This window comes from Schistocerca nitens, unplaced genomic scaffold, assembly GCF_023898315.1.
Source record: "Schistocerca nitens isolate TAMUIC-IGC-003100 unplaced genomic scaffold, iqSchNite1.1 HiC_scaffold_195, whole genome shotgun sequence".
NCBI classification, from domain to species: Eukaryota; Metazoa; Arthropoda; class Insecta; order Orthoptera; family Acrididae; genus Schistocerca; species Schistocerca nitens.
The window spans coordinates 18,178-42,584 of record NW_026045736.1 but is presented as its reverse complement, the minus strand read 5'-3'; the positions used below and the strand labels follow the sequence as shown (position 1 = coordinate 42,584).

General features: G+C 54.0%; 18 non-coding genes and 1 pseudogene across 18 annotated transcripts; all 19 read left to right on the top strand.

Annotated features, from left to right (window-relative positions):
* The first annotated feature begins 342 nt into the window (after positions 1-342).
* On the top strand, positions 343-461 carry LOC126220393 (5S ribosomal RNA). The gene has a single exon (XR_007542845.1). It is a non-coding gene; the product is annotated as a 5S ribosomal RNA (ribosomal RNA).
* An 853-nt stretch (positions 462-1,314) lies between these two features.
* On the top strand, positions 1,315-1,433 carry LOC126220392 (5S ribosomal RNA). Its single transcript, XR_007542844.1, has one exon. It is a non-coding gene; the product is annotated as a 5S ribosomal RNA (ribosomal RNA).
* Positions 1,434-2,285: 852 nt separating this feature from the next.
* On the top strand, positions 2,286-2,405 carry LOC126220356 (5S ribosomal RNA; annotated as a pseudogene).
* Positions 2,406-9,552: 7,147 nt separating this feature from the next.
* On the top strand, positions 9,553-9,671 carry LOC126220390 (5S ribosomal RNA). The gene has a single exon (XR_007542842.1). It is a non-coding gene; the product is annotated as a 5S ribosomal RNA (ribosomal RNA).
* Positions 9,672-10,523: 852 nt separating this feature from the next.
* On the top strand, positions 10,524-10,642 carry LOC126220389 (5S ribosomal RNA). Its single transcript, XR_007542841.1, has one exon. It is a non-coding gene; the product is annotated as a 5S ribosomal RNA (ribosomal RNA).
* Positions 10,643-11,494: 852 nt separating this feature from the next.
* LOC126220387 (5S ribosomal RNA) lies at positions 11,495-11,613 on the top strand. The gene has a single exon (XR_007542840.1). It is a non-coding gene; the product is annotated as a 5S ribosomal RNA (ribosomal RNA).
* An 853-nt stretch (positions 11,614-12,466) lies between these two features.
* LOC126220386 (5S ribosomal RNA) lies at positions 12,467-12,585 on the top strand. The gene has a single exon (XR_007542839.1). It is a non-coding gene; the product is annotated as a 5S ribosomal RNA (ribosomal RNA).
* An 852-nt stretch (positions 12,586-13,437) lies between these two features.
* LOC126220385 (5S ribosomal RNA) lies at positions 13,438-13,556 on the top strand. The gene has a single exon (XR_007542838.1). It is a non-coding gene; the product is annotated as a 5S ribosomal RNA (ribosomal RNA).
* Positions 13,557-14,409: 853 nt separating this feature from the next.
* Positions 14,410-14,528, top strand: LOC126220384 (5S ribosomal RNA). Its single transcript, XR_007542837.1, has one exon. It is a non-coding gene; the product is annotated as a 5S ribosomal RNA (ribosomal RNA).
* An 852-nt stretch (positions 14,529-15,380) lies between these two features.
* On the top strand, positions 15,381-15,499 carry LOC126220383 (5S ribosomal RNA). The gene has a single exon (XR_007542836.1). It is a non-coding gene; the product is annotated as a 5S ribosomal RNA (ribosomal RNA).
* An 848-nt stretch (positions 15,500-16,347) lies between these two features.
* Positions 16,348-16,466, top strand: LOC126220382 (5S ribosomal RNA). Its single transcript, XR_007542835.1, has one exon. It is a non-coding gene; the product is annotated as a 5S ribosomal RNA (ribosomal RNA).
* Positions 16,467-17,319: 853 nt separating this feature from the next.
* Positions 17,320-17,438, top strand: LOC126220381 (5S ribosomal RNA). The gene has a single exon (XR_007542834.1). It is a non-coding gene; the product is annotated as a 5S ribosomal RNA (ribosomal RNA).
* Positions 17,439-18,291: 853 nt separating this feature from the next.
* Positions 18,292-18,410, top strand: LOC126220380 (5S ribosomal RNA). Its single transcript, XR_007542833.1, has one exon. It is a non-coding gene; the product is annotated as a 5S ribosomal RNA (ribosomal RNA).
* An 852-nt stretch (positions 18,411-19,262) lies between these two features.
* On the top strand, positions 19,263-19,381 carry LOC126220378 (5S ribosomal RNA). Its single transcript, XR_007542831.1, has one exon. It is a non-coding gene; the product is annotated as a 5S ribosomal RNA (ribosomal RNA).
* Positions 19,382-20,229: 848 nt separating this feature from the next.
* Positions 20,230-20,348, top strand: LOC126220376 (5S ribosomal RNA). Its single transcript, XR_007542830.1, has one exon. It is a non-coding gene; the product is annotated as a 5S ribosomal RNA (ribosomal RNA).
* An 852-nt stretch (positions 20,349-21,200) lies between these two features.
* On the top strand, positions 21,201-21,319 carry LOC126220375 (5S ribosomal RNA). The gene has a single exon (XR_007542829.1). It is a non-coding gene; the product is annotated as a 5S ribosomal RNA (ribosomal RNA).
* An 852-nt stretch (positions 21,320-22,171) lies between these two features.
* On the top strand, positions 22,172-22,290 carry LOC126220374 (5S ribosomal RNA). The gene has a single exon (XR_007542828.1). It is a non-coding gene; the product is annotated as a 5S ribosomal RNA (ribosomal RNA).
* An 852-nt stretch (positions 22,291-23,142) lies between these two features.
* On the top strand, positions 23,143-23,261 carry LOC126220373 (5S ribosomal RNA). The gene has a single exon (XR_007542827.1). It is a non-coding gene; the product is annotated as a 5S ribosomal RNA (ribosomal RNA).
* Positions 23,262-24,113: 852 nt separating this feature from the next.
* Positions 24,114-24,232, top strand: LOC126220372 (5S ribosomal RNA). Its single transcript, XR_007542826.1, has one exon. It is a non-coding gene; the product is annotated as a 5S ribosomal RNA (ribosomal RNA).
* The last annotated feature ends 175 nt before the right edge of the window (positions 24,233-24,407 follow it).

Sequence of the window (24,407 nt, the reverse complement as noted above, 5' to 3'; positions counted from 1 at the left end):
ATGCTACCAGTGGCGCCCTCCAGCACGACACTGCCACACCACGCACAGGCCCTCCGCTGGACACCAGGGACAAGATGCGTCCTCCGCTAGTGTCGAAGGCTGCACGCGCGCAGCGAATGACAGGAGGTGCAACGAGCAGCAGTGCGTCTCACACACGCGGCGGTGCGCCCGCTAATTCGGCCGTCGCTCTGCTGGGACGCCGGGCGCGCCCCCCGCGCCGTCCTCGAGGAACTGGCTGTTGCGGAAGGAAGTGCTTTCGTCAAATGCGGTCGAAAACTAACATTTTGTGTGTTGGGAGAAAAGCCGAACGCGGATTCTGCCGTGCTCCTACATTAGATGAGCGCCAACGGCCATACCATGATGAATACACCGGTTCTCGTCCGATCACCGAAGTTAAGCATCATCGGGCCCGGTTAGTACTTGGATGGGTGACCGCCTGGGAAACCCGGGTGCTGTTGGCTGCCTTCCATTTTTTTTTTGTTATTATGTCGCTACCCCTGCCAGCCCAATTTTCAAACTACCTTTCTGTTGTGACAAAGATGCTTCCTTAAGCCTTTTACACTACTGTAATGGTACGAAAATGCAGTAATTAACTCAGTTTGAGGGAGAATGTGCTAACCAAGTTTGCCAAGAAGACTTTGAAAACGACAAAACAGTACGAATCGGCAGGTGATTTCTGAAACACGTCACCGCCTATTTTTGTGTAGGAGTGTAGAGTTCCAATTTTTTGTAATCACGAATTTATTCCTTAGTCGTCTCGTCTCGTCTCGTCCCGCAGACGTTTGTCGTGCTTGCGCTGTCATATGGACCACGACCCGAGCGGCAGCGAGCGGCAGTCGAGCAAAGTCGGGACAAGTCGGGACGGGGACGGGGACAGGGATGGGAATGGTGCGAATGCACTGCAAACTACGCACACACCTGGTGTGAGGCGAGGCGAGGCGACGCGAGGCGAGGCGAGGCGAGGAAGCCCACATGCTACCAGTGGCGCCCTCCAGCACGACACTGCCACACCACGCACAGGCCCTCCGCTGGACACCAGGGACAAGATGCGTCCTCCGCTAGTGTCGAAGGCTGCACGCGCGCAGCGAATGACAGGAGGTGCAACGAGCAGCAGTGCGTGTCACACACGCGGCGGTGCGCCCGCTAATTCGGCCGTCGCTCTGCTGGGACGCCGGGCGCGCCCCCCGCGCCGTCCTCGAGGAACTGGCTGTTGCGGAAGGAAGTGCTTTCGTCAAATGCGGTCGAAAACTAACATTTTGTGTGTTGGGAGAAAAGCCGAACGCGGATTCTGCCGTGCTCCTACATTAGATGAGCGCCAACGGCCATACCATGATGAATACACCGGTTCTCGTCCGATCACCGAAGTTAAGCATCATCGGGCCCGGTTAGTACTTGGATGGGTGACCGCCTGGGAAACCCGGGTGCTGTTGGCTGCCTTCCATTTTTTTTTGTTATTATGTCGCTACCCCTGCCAGCCCAATTTTCAAACTACCTTTCTGTTGTGACAAAGATGCTTCCTTAAGCCTTTTACACTACTGTAATGGTACGAAAATGCAGTAATTAACTCAGTTTGAGGGAGAATGTGCTAACCAAGTTTGCCAAGAAGACTTTGAAAACGACAAAACAGTACGAATCGGCAGGTGATTTCTGAAACACGTCACCGCCTATTTTTGTGTAGGAGTGTAGAGTTCCAATTTTTTGTAATCACGAATTTATTCCTTAGTCGTCTCGTCTCGTCTCGTCCCGCAGACGTTTGTCGTGCTTGCGCTGTCATATGGACCACGACCCGAGCGGCAGCGAGCGGCAGTCGAGCAAAGTCGGGACAAGTCGGGACGGGGACGGGGACAGGGATGGGAATGGTGCGAATGCACTGCAAACTACGCACACACCTGGTGTGAGGCGAGGCGAGGCGACGCGAGGCGAGGCGAGGCGAGGAAGCCCACATGCTACCAGTGGCGCCCTCCAGCACGACACTGCCACACCACGCACAGGCCCTCCGCTGGACACCAGGGACAAGATGCGTCCTCCGCTAGTGTCGAAGGCTGCACGCGCGCAGCGAATGACAGGAGGTGCAACGAGCAGCAGTGCGTCTCACACACGCGGCGGTGCGCCCGCTAATTCGGCCGTCGCTCTGCTGGGACGCCGGGCGCGCCCCCCGCGCCGTCCTCGAGGAACTGGCTGTTGCGGAAGGAAGTGCTTTCGTCAAATGCGGTCGAAAACTAACATTTTGTGTGTTGGGAGAAAAGCCGAACGCGGATTCTGCCGTGCTCCTACATTAGATGAGCGCCAACGGCCATACCATGATGAATACACCGGTTCTCGTCCGATCACCGAAGTTAAGCATCATCGGGCCCGGTTAGTACTTGGCTGGCTGCCCGCCTGGCAACACCTCGGTGCTCTGCGCTCCGCCGGCCCGTGGTGTTTACGTTCAGCGCGCCGCAGCGTGTGGTGTTCGCGAGGCGACTTGCTTGCTTTGCTGATTTTTCACGGTACGTACTGACAACGATGGAAAGTGAAGATCGGAACAATAATATTCAGTGCGAATTTAGCCGATCTGTCCCTCGTCCGACCGCTTTCGAAATTCATCATTGGATCCTTAATGATTTGAAAATCCCGGCTAGTGACATTTTCGGACTCCAATTGGACACTTTTTTAAATTCCGTCTTTTTGAAGTTAAGTAGTTCGGAACTCTGTGATACGGTTGTTAATGTCAATGATGGTGTGCGGCAATTTAAGCACGATAATCAAACCTTGAGTGACGTTAAAGTGACGAACGCGGGTTATGGCATACGGACTGTCAGGGTGTTCAATCTGCCTTTTGAAGTAAAAAACGACACCATTTCGCGATGTCTCGGCCCTTACGGCACTGTGCTTTCCGTTGTTAAAGAAAAATGGTCTGCCGCGTACCCCATACAGTGTGAAAATGGGGTGCGAAGTGTACGGATGATTGTGCGAAAGCATGTGCCGTCATTTGTTTACATGGCCGGGCACCGTGCCTTTATTACGTACAGTGGGCAACCGCAAACGTGTTCTTTTTGTAATCGGCCGGATCACTTTCGCCAATATTGCCCGCGGCGTAAGGGGCCTTTGCAACTGCCGCTGGGCGAACACGGAAGCGAACCCATGAGTTGGGCGGCGGTCGCTTTAGGCGCCCCCCCACAGGCAGCTCGCCGTGTCGACCTTCCAGCAGCTATGGCCGCGTCCGTTGCTACTGTTACGGTGCCAATGCTAACCGATAGTGATCCCGTCATGTTAAACGCGGTAGCCCTACCGGAGACAGACGCGCGTGCAACAACCCCCGTCACGGGACCAGAACCCGCCCCGGTAGTTGCCCCCACAGTGACCATTGACTCAGTCCCGGAACTGGTCACCGACGAGACGCTCGCCCCCACAGCCGGTTCCAGTGTTGTGGCGGTCGATCAGTCTGTCACTTTAGCGGACATAGATAGAACAGTTTTCGTCCTCCCACAACAGGTGTCGGGAGTTTCGAATGTGGTCACGGCAGGCCGTGCGCACGTGGACCGTGCCCCCTCTCTCGAAAGACGAGCCTCGTCTTCTTCTGTTAGTGCGTCGGTTCGGTCGCGCAGTGACCCCGAACACGATGGGCGTGACAGAAGTAGGAGTTCATCGACCGATTCCCGACGGTCGTCCGCGAGGAGAGAGCGTAGTCCGTCGCCTGTCGGGAGACCGCTATCTCAAGGGAAGCCAAAACGGCAGCGGCGTAAGGGGGGGCAGCGCGATGGCGCGGCAGTTCGGCCCGGCGCGGCCGCTCACGTGACCCGATCAGCTGTAGGCGCGAGAGCGGACGGCAGCGGTGCTGGCGGCGGCCAGGCTGCGGGCTCGGAAGCGCACAGGGCCGAAGTGGTCCGGCATCTGCAAACTGTTATCCATCAATCGGACGCGTTACCTGCCAGTGAATCGGTTCCACAACCTGCCGTGACAGATCCGCCTCAGGTTACGAGTGTGCGCCCTGTCACACAGGACGCTGTAGCAACACAACGTAGTAGAGACTTACCCACGATGTCTGTCGCGGGGGCGTCACCACCTGTTACCCGACTGGGGGCGTGGGGTGATGAGCCGCCCGATGATTAATTTACAACTACTTCAAGTGTGGCATTCCGTCTTTTAAGCACGCCGACGACAACCCATGCTGAGTCGTTTTTGTATTTGTATTTTACCGTTTTATCTTGTGAGTGTTTTTATTGTTTTATCTGTGTTTTCCTGGTTTTCTTCTTTTATGGTTGCTGGTAATCAGTTTACGGTTCTAACGGTCAACGTTAATAAAATGCGTAGCCATCACAAAGCGATAGCACTGTATAATTTTTTAACTGAAAGCTGTTGTCAGGTAGCTTTTTTACAAGAGGTGACCACTGAAGCATTATCTTTTATCCGCGATTTTCACGAGTTCACTGCGTACGATAATATCATCGCGGATGACAGCACAGGCACTGCTATTTTAGTCCGATCGGACATCGAAGTGCAAAATATCGAATGCTTACCAAATGGGCGGGTCATAGTTTGTGAAATTAATGGTTACGCGTTTGTTAATGTTTATGCGCACTCTGGCAACAAACCTGCGCGGAATAATTTTTATGCTACCGAACTGTGCCAGGTTTTATATCAGAATAGAGATAATTTTATCCTCGGGGGTGATTTTAATGGTGTAATTGACGATCGCGATCAGGAACCACGGCCAAACCGGTGTGAGGAACTGAAGACGTTGGTTACTGGTTTACAGCTGCGAGACACGTGGCGGGTTCTCAACCCCCACCGTACAGCCTTTACGTATTTTTACGCTACCGGACATAGTCGTTTAGACAGGATTTACGTCTCGCCGCAGCTTGCACATACAGTTGTCGCTGCCGATGTGCAGCCGGTGATTTTTTCCGACCATTGTAGTTACATTTGTCAGCTCAATTTAGGTTTGTGCCCACGTTCGTCAGTTAAAAATATGTGGAAATTGAATTGCAGCATTTTAAATGATCACTCTTTTAAAACGAGTTTTTTACATATGTGGCACAACCTTGTGCGGTGCCGACCGGTCGGTTCCACCGCTATTTACTGGTGGACCGCGGTGGCCAAACCGGCGGTCAGAAAATTTTTAATTGATTTTAGTCGTGATGCGGCACGGTGGCGCCGGGCCACGGCCGACTTCTACCGCCAGTGTTTGCGCGAGCTCGCGCAGCGCGTTACTGCGCAGCCGGAACTGTTGCCCACCCTGCGCGAATTTAAAGCAAAGTTGCTGCGGGATTTGCGGCAGAAATGTGAGGGGACAGTGAGGCGGAGCCAGCCTGTGGGCGTCGTGGTCGGCGAGACAGTCTCTGCGTACCACCTCCGTCGGGAGAGGTGCCGCCGCGCAAAACTACGGCTCAACACGTGGACGCTCGCCGCCGGGATCAGAACCACGGACCACCAGGCGATTCAGGCGGAATTGTATCAGTATTTCCAATCACTTTTTACCGACACTGCTGTCGATGCCGCCGCAATCAATGATCTTTTAAGTCACGTGCCGCATATTTTAACGCGACGAGATAGACTCAATCTTAATGCGGTTTATACCGCGGATGACTTAGAGGATGCCGTTAAAGGCAGTCAAACAAGGAAATCCCCCGGGAAAGACGGCATCCCAGCGGAGTTTTATCTGACATTTTTTGACTCTTTTAGTGAACTTTTAACGGAAATCGCTAATGATATCCGAAATGGAGTGGAAATCCCAGTGGACTTTGAAGAAGGACGTATCGTCCTTATTCCAAAATCGTCTGCGACGCCGGGTTTAGAAACTGTACGCCCTATTACCCTTCTCAACTCGGATTATAAGATAATGGCCAGGTGCGTTGCTAATAGGCTAAAGCAAGTTATGGGAAAAGTTTTAGATGCCTCGCAGTCGTGCGCTGTTCGAGATCGAAATATTTTTGACGCCGTTTTAGCCTACAGGGACTGCATAGGCCACACGAAAAGCAGCAGGCTTCGCAATGCGGGAATTTTATTAGTCGATTTTCAAACTGCGTTCGATCGTGTAAGCCACTTTTATCTTCGCAGATTGATGACTCGCATGGGTTTCGGGACGAAATTCACGGCCATGATAAGCAATATATTACGCAGTGCCACGTCGCGCGTTATCGTAAACGGTATCGCCAGCGACAAGATCCATATCAGCCGCTCGGTCCGACAGGGTTGCCCCCTATCTATGGCGCTGTTCGCGATCGCCTTGGACCCGCTCCTCCGTACCATTGGCCGCACTTGTCGAGGGATTCGCGTGGGAGACGACCGGCTTGTGTGTCGCGCTTATGCCGATGACTTGGGCGTCTTCATCGAACGGGCAGACGACATCGACCGCCTCTATGGCGTCCTGCAGCAATACGAACGGGCGACAGGCGCCGTAGTAAATCCGCGTAAGACGGTTCTCCTCCCGTTGACGGAGCGCATGCGTACTGAATACCGGCATTGGTACTGCGTGAAACGCCAGTCTGAGGTGCTCGGCGTGACACTGTCAGACAACTTACAACAGATGCAAGCTCTCAATTGGCGGTCCACTCTTAATAAAGTGCGCGCCGTGGTTAAAATTCATGCGCCGCGCAACTTGGCACTGTCAGACAAAGTTGCGCTCATTAATACCACCATTCTGGCAAGGGCGTGGTACCTGGCGCAAATCTTGCCGGTACCGAAGCAAATCGCACGGTCCATACGGCATGCATTTTATTGGTTTTTGTGGAAAGGCGATATTTTTAAGGTCGCTATGGCCACATGTACCCTGAAACCTTCGGAAGGCGGTCTCGGACTTGTCGATTTTAACGCCAAATGTGAGGCACTCTTTTATAAACGGACCAATGTTTTACTTGGCAAAGGTTTGGGCAGCCCTACGGCAGTTCTCTTTCATCAACACCGGCCGCGTTCCGTCACCGCCCCGGTCTACGTCACCGGCATCCCCTTCTCCATCTCCCACGTGCGCCGTTACTACATCACGCACAGCTACGTAAGTCTCCACGACGTGCGAGGCCATGCGGTCGGAGATATTGCGGATGTCATCCGAGGACGACCACCGCCCAATAAGTGGGAGCTACGTCTGCCGCAGCACGATTGGAGCGCCGTATGGCGGAACATCAGTTCCCGCGTCATACCAGCTGACGTGAGGGCCACGTGGTACAGGGTGGTCAACCGCACTGTTGCCACAAACTGCAAGCTCCACTCCATCAACCTCATCCGGTTCAGCCAGTGCGAGGCCTGCGGAGTCCCGGACGACATCGAGCACCGCTTCGAGTGCTCCAGGTTCCGGGACATATGGTACTGTGCGAGGGACATGATTCGACTCATAAATAGAGTGACAGTCAGGCAGGTTACTGTGACGGACGCGATAGTGCCACAGTGGAAGCCTTACCCGTCCACAAAGCGGAATGCCACCATCTGGATATATGGACACACAATTCATGCCATCTTTAGTCTTAAAATTACCGATACTGTGACTTTCTCACCCGTTTATGGACTTTCCACAATGAAGAACGCGCCAGTAGAACCTATTCAGCGACGTTCTCTAACTTTTTGCATGTGGCTTTGTCCCATGCATTTCACTCGGTCGTGACCCCTCCTTAAAAGTGACTTATATCTATGTGTATATAATTATACACCCTTTCCTGATTATGTGATATATGGGAACGAACACTGCAAGAGAAATTGTTGGACAAGTTTTTTGTGTTTGGGATCACCTTGACCGTCATCTTGATGACGAACTGTGACAGTTTTTTGTTTTTCCGATCTACGGACAGTGTACACTACCTTATAAGTGTCACGTCGGAAGTTTTGTTTTTGTTTATCTTTGTGTTACAATTTTTTGTCTGAAATTGTCGTTTCGGTACCAATGTTGTGTGTGACGCCAATGCCCTGCCATTTTGGTTGTTTGTTCTCTGCATGGTTTTCGTGTCTTGGTGCTACTCTCGAAAACCATCTTTTGTTTTTTATGTTGTTCGTTACCGCCTGTGGAAGTGTGGCGGTTCGTTTCTTTTACTACTTCCGTTTCATTTAGGGCATACGTCTCCTTTATTTCATTTTTCTTCACCGCCAGTACCGCGGGGAAGCGGATCTGTTACTTTTCCTTCCATACGTTATTAGAGGGACCTCCCAGGCCTTACTCTTTCTTGACAGAGGTTTGTGACTGGTTCTTTTGTTGCGAAGTCATTCATCTTCGTTTTCTTTCTCCCACATTTGGTCGGTATGATTCTTGCCGCCGCTTTATGGAAGAACTTTTCCGTTTGGTTTTCTTTACGAATATTTCATTGTTTTCAACGTTGTTTCAGTCTTGCCCTCCCCTTCGATGACAGTGCCGCTCCTACGTCACCAGACGAGGACCCCTTCCCGTTCCATCTGGCGCACACCATCTGCGACCGGCGAGAAGGAGCATATCTTCAGCCCCTCTTCGTTCTTCATTCTGCACTACCAACGGCATGTATTTATAGCTGAGAAGCTCGCCGAAGAAGGCGTATTGTGGAGAGCGAAAAGGCCGGGCTATAAGGGGAGTTGGGAGGCCCGTACATTAAAAAAAAAAAAAAAAAAAAAAAAAAAAAAAAAAAAAAAAAAAAACGTGCTGTTGGCTCCCCTTCACTGACCTTTTTTTTTTATACCGCCCTCTTTCCATACCACCGTTCAAAAAAAAAAATAAAAAAAAAAAAAAAAAAAAAAAAAAAAAAAAAAAAAAGGTGCTGTTGGCTGCCTTCCATTTTTTTTTTGTTATTATGTCGCTACCCCTGCCAGCCCAATTTTCAAACTACCTTTCTGTTGTGACAAAGATGCTTCCTTAAGCCTTTTACACTACTGTAATGGTACGAAAATGCAGTAATTAACTCAGTTTGAGGGAGAATGTGCTAACCAAGTTTGCCAAGAAGACTTTGAAAACGACAAAACAGTACGAATCGGCAGGTGATTTCTGAAACACGTCACCGCCTATTTTTGTGTAGGAGTGTAGAGTTCCAATTTTTTGTAATCACGAATTTATTCCTTAGTCGTCTCGTCTCGTCTCGTCCCGCAGACGTTTGTCGTGCTTGCGCTGTCATATGGACCACGACCCGAGCGGCAGCGAGCGGCAGTCGAGCAAAGTCGGGACAAGTCGGGACGGGGACGGGGACAGGGATGGGAATGGTGCGAATGCACTGCAAACTACGCACACACCTGGTGTGAGGCGAGGCGAGGCGACGCGAGGCGAGGCGAGGCGAGGAAGCCCACATGCTACCAGTGGCGCCCTCCAGCACGACACTGCCACACCACGCACAGGCCCTCCGCTGGACACCAGGGACAAGATGCGTCCTCCGCTAGTGTCGAAGGCTGCACGCGCGCAGCGAATGACAGGAGGTGCAACGAGCAGCAGTGCGTGTCACACACGCGGCGGTGCGCCCGCTAATTCGGCCGTCGCTCTGCTGGGACGCCGGGCGCGCCCCCCGCGCCGTCCTCGAGGAACTGGCTGTTGCGGAAGGAAGTGCTTTCGTCAAATGCGGTCGAAAACTAACATTTTGTGTGTTGGGAGAAAAGCCGAACGCGGATTCTGCCGTGCTCCTACATTAGATGAGCGCCAACGGCCATACCATGATGAATACACCGGTTCTCGTCCGATCACCGAAGTTAAGCATCATCGGGCCCGGTTAGTACTTGGATGGGTGACCGCCTGGGAAACCCGGGTGCTGTTGGCTGCCTTCCATTTTTTTTTGTTATTATGTCGCTACCCCTGCCAGCCCAATTTTCAAACTACCTTTCTGTTGTGACAAAGATGCTTCCTTAAGCCTTTTACACTACTGTAATGGTACGAAAATGCAGTAATTAACTCAGTTTGAGGGAGAATGTGCTAACCAAGTTTGCCAAGAAGACTTTGAAAACGACAAAACAGTACGAATCGGCAGGTGATTTCTGAAACACGTCACCGCCTATTTTTGTGTAGGAGTGTAGAGTTCCAATTTTTTGTAATCACGAATTTATTCCTTAGTCGTCTCGTCTCGTCTCGTCCCGCAGACGTTTGTCGTGCTTGCGCTGTCATATGGACCACGACCCGAGCGGCAGCGAGCGGCAGTCGAGCAAAGTCGGGACAAGTCGGGACGGGGACGGGGACAGGGATGGGAATGGTGCGAATGCACTGCAAACTACGCACACACCTGGTGTGAGGCGAGGCGAGGCGACGCGAGGCGAGGCGAGGCGAGGAAGCCCACATGCTACCAGTGGCGCCCTCCAGCACGACACTGCCACACCACGCACAGGCCCTCCGCTGGACACCAGGGACAAGATGCGTCCTCCGCTAGTGTCGAAGGCTGCACGCGCGCAGCGAATGACAGGAGGTGCAACGAGCAGCAGTGCGTGTCACACACGCGGCGGTGCGCCCGCTAATTCGGCCGTCGCTCTGCTGGGACGCCGGGCGCGCCCCCCGCGCCGTCCTCGAGGAACTGGCTGTTGCGGAAGGAAGTGCTTTCGTCAAATGCGGTCGAAAACTAACATTTTGTGTGTTGGGAGAAAAGCCGAACGCGGATTCTGCCGTGCTCCTACATTAGATGAGCGCCAACGGCCATACCATGATGAATACACCGGTTCTCGTCCGATCACCGAAGTTAAGCATCATCGGGCCCGGTTAGTACTTGGATGGGTGACCGCCTGGGAAACCCGGGTGCTGTTGGCTGCCTTCCATTTTTTTTTGTTATTATGTCGCTACCCCTGCCAGCCCAATTTTCAAACTACCTTTCTGTTGTGACAAAGATGCTTCCTTAAGCCTTTTACACTACTGTAATGGTACGAAAATGCAGTAATTAACTCAGTTTGAGGGAGAATGTGCTAACCAAGTTTGCCAAGAAGACTTTGAAAACGACAAAACAGTACGAATCGGCAGGTGATTTCTGAAACACGTCACCGCCTATTTTTGTGTAGGAGTGTAGAGTTCCAATTTTTTGTAATCACGAATTTATTCCTTAGTCGTCTCGTCTCGTCTCGTCCCGCAGACGTTTGTCGTGCTTGCGCTGTCATATGGACCACGACCCGAGCGGCAGCGAGCGGCAGTCGAGCAAAGTCGGGACAAGTCGGGACGGGGACGGGGACAGGGATGGGAATGGTGCGAATGCACTGCAAACTACGCACACACCTGGTGTGAGGCGAGGCGAGGCGACGCGAGGCGAGGCGAGGCGAGGAAGCCCACATGCTACCAGTGGCGCCCTCCAGCACGACACTGCCACACCACGCACAGGCCCTCCGCTGGACACCAGGGACAAGATGCGTCCTCCGCTAGTGTCGAAGGCTGCACGCGCGCAGCGAATGACAGGAGGTGCAACGAGCAGCAGTGCGTCTCACACACGCGGCGGTGCGCCCGCTAATTCGGCCGTCGCTCTGCTGGGACGCCGGGCGCGCCCCCCGCGCCGTCCTCGAGGAACTGGCTGTTGCGGAAGGAAGTGCTTTCGTCAAATGCGGTCGAAAACTAACATTTTGTGTGTTGGGAGAAAAGCCGAACGCGGATTCTGCCGTGCTCCTACATTAGATGAGCGCCAACGGCCATACCATGATGAATACACCGGTTCTCGTCCGATCACCGAAGTTAAGCATCATCGGGCCCGGTTAGTACTTGGATGGGTGACCGCCTGGGAAACCCGGGTGCTGTTGGCTGCCTTCCATTTTTTTTTTGTTATTATGTCGCTACCCCTGCCAGCCCAATTTTCAAACTACCTTTCTGTTGTGACAAAGATGCTTCCTTAAGCCTTTTACACTACTGTAATGGTACGAAAATGCAGTAATTAACTCAGTTTGAGGGAGAATGTGCTAACCAAGTTTGCCAAGAAGACTTTGAAAACGACAAAACAGTACGAATCGGCAGGTGATTTCTGAAACACGTCACCGCCTATTTTTGTGTAGGAGTGTAGAGTTCCAATTTTTTGTAATCACGAATTTATTCCTTAGTCGTCTCGTCTCGTCTCGTCCCGCAGACGTTTGTCGTGCTTGCGCTGTCATATGGACCACGACCCGAGCGGCAGCGAGCGGCAGTCGAGCAAAGTCGGGACAAGTCGGGACGGGGACGGGGACAGGGATGGGAATGGTGCGAATGCACTGCAAACTACGCACACACCTGGTGTGAGGCGAGGCGAGGCGACGCGAGGCGAGGCGAGGCGAGGAAGCCCACATGCTACCAGTGGCGCCCTCCAGCACGACACTGCCACACCACGCACAGGCCCTCCGCTGGACACCAGGGACAAGATGCGTCCTCCGCTAGTGTCGAAGGCTGCACGCGCGCAGCGAATGACAGGAGGTGCAACGAGCAGCAGTGCGTGTCACACACGCGGCGGTGCGCCCGCTAATTCGGCCGTCGCTCTGCTGGGACGCCGGGCGCGCCCCCCGCGCCGTCCTCGAGGAACTGGCTGTTGCGGAAGGAAGTGCTTTCGTCAAATGCGGTCGAAAACTAACATTTTGTGTGTTGGGAGAAAAGCCGAACGCGGATTCTGCCGTGCTCCTACATTAGATGAGCGCCAACGGCCATACCATGATGAATACACCGGTTCTCGTCCGATCACCGAAGTTAAGCATCATCGGGCCCGGTTAGTACTTGGATGGGTGACCGCCTGGGAAACCCGGGTGCTGTTGGCTGCCTTCCATTTTTTTTTGTTATTATGTCGCTACCCCTGCCAGCCCAATTTTCAAACTACCTTTCTGTTGTGACAAAGATGCTTCCTTAAGCCTTTTACACTACTGTAATGGTACGAAAATGCAGTAATTAACTCAGTTTGAGGGAGAATGTGCTAACCAAGTTTGCCAAGAAGACTTTGAAAACGACAAAACAGTACGAATCGGCAGGTGATTTCTGAAACACGTCACCGCCTATTTTTGTGTAGGAGTGTAGAGTTCCAATTTTTTGTAATCACGAATTTATTCCTTAGTCGTCTCGTCTCGTCTCGTCCCGCAGACGTTTGTCGTGCTTGCGCTGTCATATGGACCACGACCCGAGCGGCAGCGAGCGGCAGTCGAGCAAAGTCGGGACAAGTCGGGACGGGGACGGGGACAGGGATGGGAATGGTGCGAATGCACTGCAAACTACGCACACACCTGGTGTGAGGCGAGGCGAGGCGACGCGAGGCGAGGCGAGGCGAGGAAGCCCACATGCTACCAGTGGCGCCCTCCAGCACGACACTGCCACACCACGCACAGGCCCTCCGCTGGACACCAGGGACAAGATGCGTCCTCCGCTAGTGTCGAAGGCTGCACGCGCGCAGCGAATGACAGGAGGTGCAACGAGCAGCAGTGCGTCTCACACACGCGGCGGTGCGCCCGCTAATTCGGCCGTCGCTCTGCTGGGACGCCGGGCGCGCCCCCCGCGCCGTCCTCGAGGAACTGGCTGTTGCGGAAGGAAGTGCTTTCGTCAAATGCGGTCGAAAACTAACATTTTGTGTGTTGGGAGAAAAGCCGAACGCGGATTCTGCCGTGCTCCTACATTAGATGAGCGCCAACGGCCATACCATGATGAATACACCGGTTCTCGTCCGATCACCGAAGTTAAGCATCATCGGGCCCGGTTAGTACTTGGATGGGTGACCGCCTGGGAAACCCGGGTGCTGTTGGCTGCCTTCCATTTTTTTTTTGTTATTATGTCGCTACCCCTGCCAGCCCAATTTTCAAACTACCTTTCTGTTGTGACAAAGATGCTTCCTTAAGCCTTTTACACTACTGTAATGGTACGAAAATGCAGTAATTAACTCAGTTTGAGGGAGAATGTGCTAACCAAGTTTGCCAAGAAGACTTTGAAAACGACAAAACAGTACGAATCGGCAGGTGATTTCTGAAACACGTCACCGCCTATTTTTGTGTAGGAGTGTAGAGTTCCAATTTTTTGTAATCACGAATTTATTCCTTAGTCGTCTCGTCTCGTCTCGTCCCGCAGACGTTTGTCGTGCTTGCGCTGTCATATGGACCACGACCCGAGCGGCAGCGAGCGGCAGTCGAGCAAAGTCGGGACAAGTCGGGACGGGGACGGGGACAGGGATGGGAATGGTGCGAATGCACTGCAAACTACGCACACACCTGGTGTGAGGCGAGGCGAGGCGACGCGAGGCGAGGCGAGGCGAGGAAGCCCACATGCTACCAGTGGCGCCCTCCAGCACGACACTGCCACACCACGCACAGGCCCTCCGCTGGACACCAGGGACAAGATGCGTCCTCCGCTAGTGTCGAAGGCTGCACGCGCGCAGCGAATGACAGGAGGTGCAACGAGCAGCAGTGCGTGTCACACACGCGGCGGTGCGCCCGCTAATTCGGCCGTCGCTCTGCTGGGACGCCGGGCGCGCCCCCCGCGCCGTCCTCGAGGAACTGGCTGTTGCGGAAGGAAGTGCTTTCGTCAAATGCGGTCGAAAACTAACATTTTGTGTGTTGGGAGAAAAGCCGAACGCGGATTCTGCCGTGCTCCTACATTAGATGAGCGCCAACGGCCATACCATGATGAATACACCGGTTCTCGTCCGATCACCGAAGTTAAGCATCATCGGGCCCGGTTAGTACTTGGATGGGTGACCGCCTGGGAAACCCGGGTGCTGTTGGCTGCCTTCCATTTTTTTTTGTTATTATGTCGCTACCCCTGCCAGCCCAATTTTCAAACTACCTTTCTGTTGTGACAAAGATGCTTCCTTAAGCCTTTTACACTACTGTAATGGTACGAAAATGCAGTAATTAACTCAGTTTGAGGGAGAATGTGCTAACCAAGTTTGCCAAGAAGACTTTGAAAACGACAAAACAGTACGAATCGGCAGGTGATTTCTGAAACACGTCACCGCCTATTTTTGTGTAGGAGTGTAGAGTTCCAATTTTTTGTAATCACGAATTTATTCCTTAGTCGTCTCGTCTCGTCTCGTCCCGCAGACGTTTGTCGTGCTTGCGCTGTCATATGGACCACGACCCGAGCGGCAGCGAGCGGCAGTCGAGCAAAGTCGGGACAAGTCGGGACGGGGACGGGGACAGGGATGGGAATGGTGCGAATGCACTGCAAACTACGCACACACCTGGTGTGAGGCGAGGCGAGGCGACGCGAGGCGAGGCGAGGCGAGGAAGCCCACATGCTACCAGTGGCGCCCTCCAGCACGACACTGCCACACCACGCACAGGCCCTCCGCTGGACACCAGGGACAAGATGCGTCCTCCGCTAGTGTCGAAGGCTGCACGCGCGCAGCGAATGACAGGAGGTGCAACGAGCAGCAGTGCGTCTCACACACGCGGCGGTGCGCCCGCTAATTCGGCCGTCGCTCTGCTGGGACGCCGGGCGCGCCCCCCGCGCCGTCCTCGAGGAACTGGCTGTTGCGGAAGGAAGTGCTTTCGTCAAATGCGGTCGAAAACTAACATTTTGTGTGTTGGGAGAAAAGCCGAACGCGGATTCTGCCGTGCTCCTACATTAGATGAGCGCCAACGGCCATACCATGATGAATACACCGGTTCTCGTCCGATCACCGAAGTTAAGCATCATCGGGCCCGGTTAGTACTTGGATGGGTGACCGCCTGGGAAACCCGGGTGCTGTTGGCTGCCTTCCATTTTTTTTTTGTTATTATGTCGCTACCCCTGCCAGCCCAATTTTCAAACTACCTTTCTGTTGTGACAAAGATGCTTCCTTAAGCCTTTTACACTACTGTAATGGTACGAAAATGCAGTAATTAACTCAGTTTGAGGGAGAATGTGCTAACCAAGTTTGCCAAGAAGACTTTGAAAACGACAAAACAGTACGAATCGGCAGGTGATTTCTGAAACACGTCACCGCCTATTTTTGTGTAGGAGTGTAGAGTTCCAATTTTTTGTAATCACGAATTTATTCCTTAGTCGTCTCGTCTCGTCTCGTCCCGCAGACGTTTGTCGTGCTTGCGCTGTCATATGGACCACGACCCGAGCGGCAGCGAGCGGCAGTCGAGCAAAGTCGGGACAAGTCGGGACGGGGACGGGGACAGGGATGGGAATGGTGCGAATGCACTGCAAACTACGCACACACCTGGTGTGAGGCGAGGCGAGGCGACGCGAGGCGAGGCGAGGAAGCCCACATGCTACCAGTGGCGCCCTCCAGCACGACACTGCCACACCACGCACAGGCCCTCCGCTGGACACCAGGGACAAGATGCGTCCTCCGCTAGTGTCGAAGGCTGCACGCGCGCAGCGAATGACAGGAGGTGCAACGAGCAGCAGTGCGTCTCACACACGCGGCGGTGCGCCCGCTAATTCGGCCGTCGCTCTGCTGGGACGCCGGGCGCGCCCCCCGCGCCGTCCTCGAGGAACTGGCTGTTGCGGAAGGAAGTGCTTTCGTCAAATGCGGTCGAAAACTAACATTTTGTGTGTTGGGAGAAAAGCCGAACGCGGATTCTGCCGTGCTCCTACATTAGATGAGCGCCAACGGCCATACCATGATGAATACACCGGTTCTCGTCCGATCACCGAAGTTAAGCATCATCGGGCCCGGTTAGTACTTGGATGGGTGACCGCCTGGGAAACCCGGGTGCTGTTGGCTGCCTTCCATTTTTTTTTTGTTATTATGTCGCTACCCCTGCCAGCCCAATTTTCAAACTACCTTTCTGTTGTGACAAAGATGCTTCCTTAAGCCTTTTACACTACTGTAATGGTACGAAAATGCAGTAATTAACTCAGTTTGAGGGAGAATGTGCTAACCAAGTTTGCCAAGAAGACTTTGAAAACGACAAAACAGTACGAATCGGCAGGTGATTTCTGAAACACGTCACCGCCTATTTTTGTGTAGGAGTGTAGAGTTCCAATTTTTTGTAATCACGAATTTATTCCTTAGTCGTCTCGTCTCGTCTCGTCCCGCAGACGTTTGTCGTGCTTGCGCTGTCATATGGACCACGACCCGAGCGGCAGCGAGCGGCAGTCGAGCAAAGTCGGGACAAGTCGGGACGGGGACGGGGACAGGGATGGGAATGGTGCGAATGCACTGCAAACTACGCACACACCTGGTGTGAGGCGAGGCGAGGCGACGCGAGGCGAGGCGAGGCGAGGAAGCCCACATGCTACCAGTGGCGCCCTCCAGCACGACACTGCCACACCACGCACAGGCCCTCCGCTGGACACCAGGGACAAGATGCGTCCTCCGCTAGTGTCGAAGGCTGCACGCGCGCAGCGAATGACAGGAGGTGCAACGAGCAGCAGTGCGTCTCACACACGCGGCGGTGCGCCCGCTAATTCGGCCGTCGCTCTGCTGGGACGCCGGGCGCGCCCCCCGCGCCGTCCTCGAGGAACTGGCTGTTGCGGAAGGAAGTGCTTTCGTCAAATGCGGTCGAAAACTAACATTTTGTGTGTTGGGAGAAAAGCCGAACGCGGATTCTGCCGTGCTCCTACATTAGATGAGCGCCAACGGCCATACCATGATGAATACACCGGTTCTCGTCCGATCACCGAAGTTAAGCATCATCGGGCCCGGTTAGTACTTGGATGGGTGACCGCCTGGGAAACCCGGGTGCTGTTGGCTGCCTTCCATTTTTTTTTTGTTATTATGTCGCTACCCCTGCCAGCCCAATTTTCAAACTACCTTTCTGTTGTGACAAAGATGCTTCCTTAAGCCTTTTACACTACTGTAATGGTACGAAAATGCAGTAATTAACTCAGTTTGAGGGAGAATGTGCTAACCAAGTTTGCCAAGAAGACTTTGAAAACGACAAAACAGTACGAATCGGCAGGTGATTTCTGAAACACGTCACCGCCTATTTTTGTGTAGGAGTGTAGAGTTCCAATTTTTTGTAATCACGAATTTATTCCTTAGTCGTCTCGTCTCGTCTCGTCCCGCAGACGTTTGTCGTGCTTGCGCTGTCATATGGACCACGACCCGAGCGGCAGCGAGCGGCAGTCGAGCAAAGTCGGGACAAGTCGGGACGGGGACGGGGACAGGGATGGGAATGGTGCGAATGCACTGCAAACTACGCACACACCTGGTGTGAGGCGAGGCGAGGCGACGCGAGGCGAGGCGAGGCGAGGAAGCCCACATGCTACCAGTGGCGCCCTCCAGCACGACACTGCCACACCACGCACAGGCCCTCCGCTGGACACCAGGGACAAGATGCGTCCTCCGCTAGTGTCGAAGGCTGCACGCGCGCAGCGAATGACAGGAGGTGCAACGAGCAGCAGTGCGTGTCACACACGCGGCGGTGCGCCCGCTAATTCGGCCGTCGCTCTGCTGGGACGCCGGGCGCGCCCCCCGCGCCGTCCTCGAGGAACTGGCTGTTGCGGAAGGAAGTGCTTTCGTCAAATGCGGTCGAAAACTAACATTTTGTGTGTTGGGAGAAAAGCCGAACGCGGATTCTGCCGTGCTCCTACATTAGATGAGCGCCAACGGCCATACCATGATGAATACACCGGTTCTCGTCCGATCACCGAAGTTAAGCATCATCGGGCCCGGTTAGTACTTGGATGGGTGACCGCCTGGGAAACCCGGGTGCTGTTGGCTGCCTTCCATTTTTTTTTGTTATTATGTCGCTACCCCTGCCAGCCCAATTTTCAAACTACCTTTCTGTTGTGACAAAGATGCTTCCTTAAGCCTTTTACACTACTGTAATGGTACGAAAATGCAGTAATTAACTCAGTTTGAGGGAGAATGTGCTAACCAAGTTTGCCAAGAAGACTTTGAAAACGACAAAACAGTACGAATCGGCAGGTGATTTCTGAAACACGTCACCGCCTATTTTTGTGTAGGAGTGTAGAGTTCCAATTTTTTGTAATCACGAATTTATTCCTTAGTCGTCTCGTCTCGTCTCGTCCCGCAGACGTTTGTCGTGCTTGCGCTGTCATATGGACCACGACCCGAGCGGCAGCGAGCGGCAGTCGAGCAAAGTCGGGACAAGTCGGGACGGGGACGGGGACAGGGATGGGAATGGTGCGAATGCACTGCAAACTACGCACACACCTGGTGTGAGGCGAGGCGAGGCGACGCGAGGCGAGGCGAGGCGAGGAAGCCCACATGCTACCAGTGGCGCCCTCCAGCACGACACTGCCACACCACGCACAGGCCCTCCGCTGGACACCAGGGACAAGATGCGTCCTCCGCTAGTGTCGAAGGCTGCACGCGCGCAGCGAATGACAGGAGGTGCAACGAGCAGCAGTGCGTCTCACACACGCGGCGGTGCGCCCGCTAATTCGGCCGTCGCTCTGCTGGGACGCCGGGCGCGCCCCCCGCGCCGTCCTCGAGGAACTGGCTGTTGCGGAAGGAAGTGCTTTCGTCAAATGCGGTCGAAAACTAACATTTTGTGTGTTGGGAGAAAAGCCGAACGCGGATTCTGCCGTGCTCCTACATTAGATGAGCGCCAACGGCCATACCATGATGAATACACCGGTTCTCGTCCGATCACCGAAGTTAAGCATCATCGGGCCCGGTTAGTACTTGGATGGGTGACCGCCTGGGAAACCCGGGTGCTGTTGGCTGCCTTCCATTTTTTTTTTGTTATTATGTCGCTACCCCTGCCAGCCCAATTTTCAAACTACCTTTCTGTTGTGACAAAGATGCTTCCTTAAGCCTTTTACACTACTGTAATGGTACGAAAATGCAGTAATTAACTCAGTTTGAGGGAGAATGTGCTAACCAAGTTTGCCAAGAAGACTTTGAAAACGACAAAACAGTACGAATCGGCAGGTGATTTCTGAAACACGTCACCGCCTATTTTTGTGTAGGAGTGTAGAGTTCCAATTTTTTGTAATCACGAATTTATTCCTTAGTCGTCTCGTCTCGTCTCGTCCCGCAGACGTTTGTCGTGCTTGCGCTGTCATATGGACCACGACCCGAGCGGCAGCGAGCGGCAGTCGAGCAAAGTCGGGACAAGTCGGGACGGGGACGGGGACAGGGATGGGAATGGTGCGAATGCACTGCAAACTACGCACACACCTGGTGTGAGGCGAGGCGAGGCGACGCGAGGCGAGGCGAGGAAGCCCACATGCTACCAGTGGCGCCCTCCAGCACGACACTGCCACACCACGCACAGGCCCTCCGCTGGACACCAGGGACAAGATGCGTCCTCCGCTAGTGTCGAAGGCTGCACGCGCGCAGCGAATGACAGGAGGTGCAACGAGCAGCAGTGCGTGTCACACACGCGGCGGTGCGCCCGCTAATTCGGCCGTCGCTCTGCTGGGACGCCGGGCGCGCCCCCCGCGCCGTCCTCGAGGAACTGGCTGTTGCGGAAGGAAGTGCTTTCGTCAAATGCGGTCGAAAACTAACATTTTGTGTGTTGGGAGAAAAGCCGAACGCGGATTCTGCCGTGCTCCTACATTAGATGAGCGCCAACGGCCATACCATGATGAATACACCGGTTCTCGTCCGATCACCGAAGTTAAGCATCATCGGGCCCGGTTAGTACTTGGATGGGTGACCGCCTGGGAAACCCGGGTGCTGTTGGCTGCCTTCCATTTTTTTTTGTTATTATGTCGCTACCCCTGCCAGCCCAATTTTCAAACTACCTTTCTGTTGTGACAAAGATGCTTCCTTAAGCCTTTTACACTACTGTAATGGTACGAAAATGCAGTAATTAACTCAGTTTGAGGGAGAATGTGCTAACCAAGTTTGCCAAGAAGACTTTGAAAACGACAAAACAGTACGAATCGGCAGGTGATTTCTGAAACACGTCACCGCCTATTTTTGTGTAGGAGTGTAGAGTTCCAATTTTTTGTAATCACGAATTTATTCCTTAGTCGTCTCGTCTCGTCTCGTCCCGCAGACGTTTGTCGTGCTTGCGCTGTCATATGGACCACGACCCGAGCGGCAGCGAGCGGCAGTCGAGCAAAGTCGGGACAAGTCGGGACGGGGACGGGGACAGGGATGGGAATGGTGCGAATGCACTGCAAACTACGCACACACCTGGTGTGAGGCGAGGCGAGGCGACGCGAGGCGAGGCGAGGCGAGGAAGCCCACATGCTACCAGTGGCGCCCTCCAGCACGACACTGCCACACCACGCACAGGCCCTCCGCTGGACACCAGGGACAAGATGCGTCCTCCGCTAGTGTCGAAGGCTGCACGCGCGCAGCGAATGACAGGAGGTGCAACGAGCAGCAGTGCGTCTCACACACGCGGCGGTGCGCCCGCTAATTCGGCCGTCGCTCTGCTGGGACGCCGGGCGCGCCCCCCGCGCCGTCCTCGAGGAACTGGCTGTTGCGGAAGGAAGTGCTTTCGTCAAATGCGGTCGAAAACTAACATTTTGTGTGTTGGGAGAAAAGCCGAACGCGGATTCTGCCGTGCTCCTACATTAGATGAGCGCCAACGGCCATACCATGATGAATACACCGGTTCTCGTCCGATCACCGAAGTTAAGCATCATCGGGCCCGGTTAGTACTTGGATGGGTGACCGCCTGGGAAACCCGGGTGCTGTTGGCTGCCTTCCATTTTTTTTTGTTATTATGTCGCTACCCCTGCCAGCCCAATTTTCAAACTACCTTTCTGTTGTGACAAAGATGCTTCCTTAAGCCTTTTACACTACTGTAATGGTACGAAAATGCAGTAATTAACTCAGTTTGAGGGAGAATGTGCTAACCAAGTTTGCCAAGAAGACTTTGAAAACGACAAAACAGTACGAATCGGCAGGTGATTTCTGAAACACGTCACCGCCTATTTTTGTGTAGGAGTGTAGAGTTCCAATTTTTTGTAATCACGAATTTATTCCTTAGTCGTCTCGTCTCGTCTCGTCCCGCAGACGTTTGTCGTGCTTGCGCTGTCATATGGACCACGACCCGAGCGGCAGCGAGCGGCAGTCGAGCAAAGTCGGGACAAGTCGGGACGGGGACGGGGACAGGGATGGGAATGGTGCGAATGCACTGCAAACTACGCACACACCTGGTGTGAGGCGAGGCGAGGCGACGCGAGGCGAGGCGAGGCGAGGAAGCCCACATGCTACCAGTGGCGCCCTCCAGCACGACACTGCCACACCACGCACAGGCCCTCCGCTGGACACCAGGGACAAGATGCGTCCTCCGCTAGTGTCGAAGGCTGCACGCGCGCAGCGAATGACAGGAGGTGCAACGAGCAGCAGTGCGTGTCACACACGCGGCGGTGCGCCCGCTAATTCGGCCGTCGCTCTGCTGGGACGCCGGGCGCGCCCCCCGCGCCGTCCTCGAGGAACTGGCTGTTGCGGAAGGAAGTGCTTTCGTCAAATGCGGTCGAAAACTAACATTTTGTGTGTTGGGAGAAAAGCCGAACGCGGATTCTGCCGTGCTCCTACATTAGATGAGCGCCAACGGCCATACCATGATGAATACACCGGTTCTCGTCCGATCACCGAAGTTAAGCATCATCGGGCCCGGTTAGTACTTGGATGGGTGACCGCCTGGGAAACCCGGGTGCTGTTGGCTGCCTTCCATTTTTTTTTGTTATTATGTCGCTACCCCTGCCAGCCCAATTTTCAAACTACCTTTCTGTTGTGACAAAGATGCTTCCTTAAGCCTTTTACACTACTGTAATGGTACGAAAATGCAGTAATTAACTCAGTTTGAGGGAGAATGTGCTAACCAAGTTTGCCAAGAAGACTTTGAAAACGACAAAACAGTACGAATCGGCAGGTGATTTCTGAAACACGTCACCGCCTATTTTTGTGTAGGAGTGTAGAGTTCCAATTTTTTGTAATCACGAATTTATTCCTTAGTCGTCTCGTCTCGTCTCGTCCCGCAGACGTTTGTCGTGCTTGCGCTGTCATATGGACCACGACCCGAGCGGCAGCGAGCGGCAGTCGAGCAAAGTCGGGACAAGTCGGGACGGGGACGGGGACAGGGATGGGAATGGTGCGAATGCACTGCAAACTACGCACACACCTGGTGTGAGGCGAGGCGAGGCGACGCGAGGCGAGGCGAGGCGAGGAAGCCCACATGCTACCAGTGGCGCCCTCCAGCACGACACTGCCACACCACGCACAGGCCCTCCGCTGGACACCAGGGACAAGATGCGTCCTCCGCTAGTGTCGAAGGCTGCACGCGCGCAGCGAATGACAGGAGGTGCAACGAGCAGCAGTGCGTCTCACACACGCGGCGGTGCGCCCGCTAATTCGGCCGTCGCTCTGCTGGGACGCCGGGCGCGCCCCCCGCGCCGTCCTCGAGGAACTGGCTGTTGCGGAAGGAAGTGCTTTCGTCAAATGCGGTCGAAAACTAACATTTTGTGTGTTGGGAGAAAAGCCGAACGCGGATTCTGCCGTGCTCCTACATTAGATGAGCGCCAACGGCCATACCATGATGAATACACCGGTTCTCGTCCGATCACCGAAGTTAAGCATCATCGGGCCCGGTTAGTACTTGGATGGGTGACCGCCTGGGAAACCCGGGTGCTGTTGGCTGCCTTCCATTTTTTTTTGTTATTATGTCGCTACCCCTGCCAGCCCAATTTTCAAACTACCTTTCTGTTGTGACAAAGATGCTTCCTTAAGCCTTTTACACTACTGTAATGGTACGAAAATGCAGTAATTAACTCAGTTTGAGGGAGAATGTGCTAACCAAGTTTGCCAAGAAGACTTTGAAAACGACAAAACAGTACGAATCGGCAGGTGATTTCTGAAACACGTCACCGCCTATTTTTGTGTAGGAGTGTAGAGTTCCAATTTTTTGTAATCACGAATTTATTCCTTAGTCGTCTCGTCTCGTCTCGTCCCGCAGACGTTTGTCGTGCTTGCGCTGTCATATGGACCACGACCCGAGCGGCAGCGAGCGGCAGTCGAGCAAAGTCGGGACAAGTCGGGACGGGGACGGGGACAGGGATGGGAATGGTGCGAATGCACTGCAAACTACGCACACACCTGGTGTGAGGCGAGGCGAGGCGACGCGAGGCGAGGCGAGGCGAGGAAGCCCACATGCTACCAGTGGCGCCCTCCAGCACGACACTGCCACACCACGCACAGGCCCTCCGCTGGACACCAGGGACAAGATGCGTCCTCCGCTAGTGTCGAAGGCTGCACGCGCGCAGCGAATGACAGGAGGTGCAACGAGCAGCAGTGCGTGTCACACACGCGGCGGTGCGCCCGCTAATTCGGCCGTCGCTCTGCTGGGACGCCGGGCGCGCCCCCCGCGCCGTCCTCGAGGAACTGGCTGTTGCGGAAGGAAGTGCTTTCGTCAAATGCGGTCGAAAACTAACATTTTGTGTGTTGGGAGAAAAGCCGAACGCGGATTCTGCCGTGCTCCTACATTAGATGAGCGCCAACGGCCATACCATGATGAATACACCGGTTCTCGTCCGATCACCGAAGTTAAGCATCATCGGGCCCGGTTAGTACTTGGATGGGTGACCGCCTGGGAAACCCGGGTGCTGTTGGCTGCCTTCCATTTTTTTTTGTTATTATGTCGCTACCCCTGCCAGCCCAATTTTCAAACTACCTTTCTGTTGTGACAAAGATGCTTCCTTAAGCCTTTTACACTACTGTAATGGTACGAAAATGCAGTAATTAACTCAGTTTGAGGGAGAATGTGCTAACCAAGTTTGCCAAGAAGAC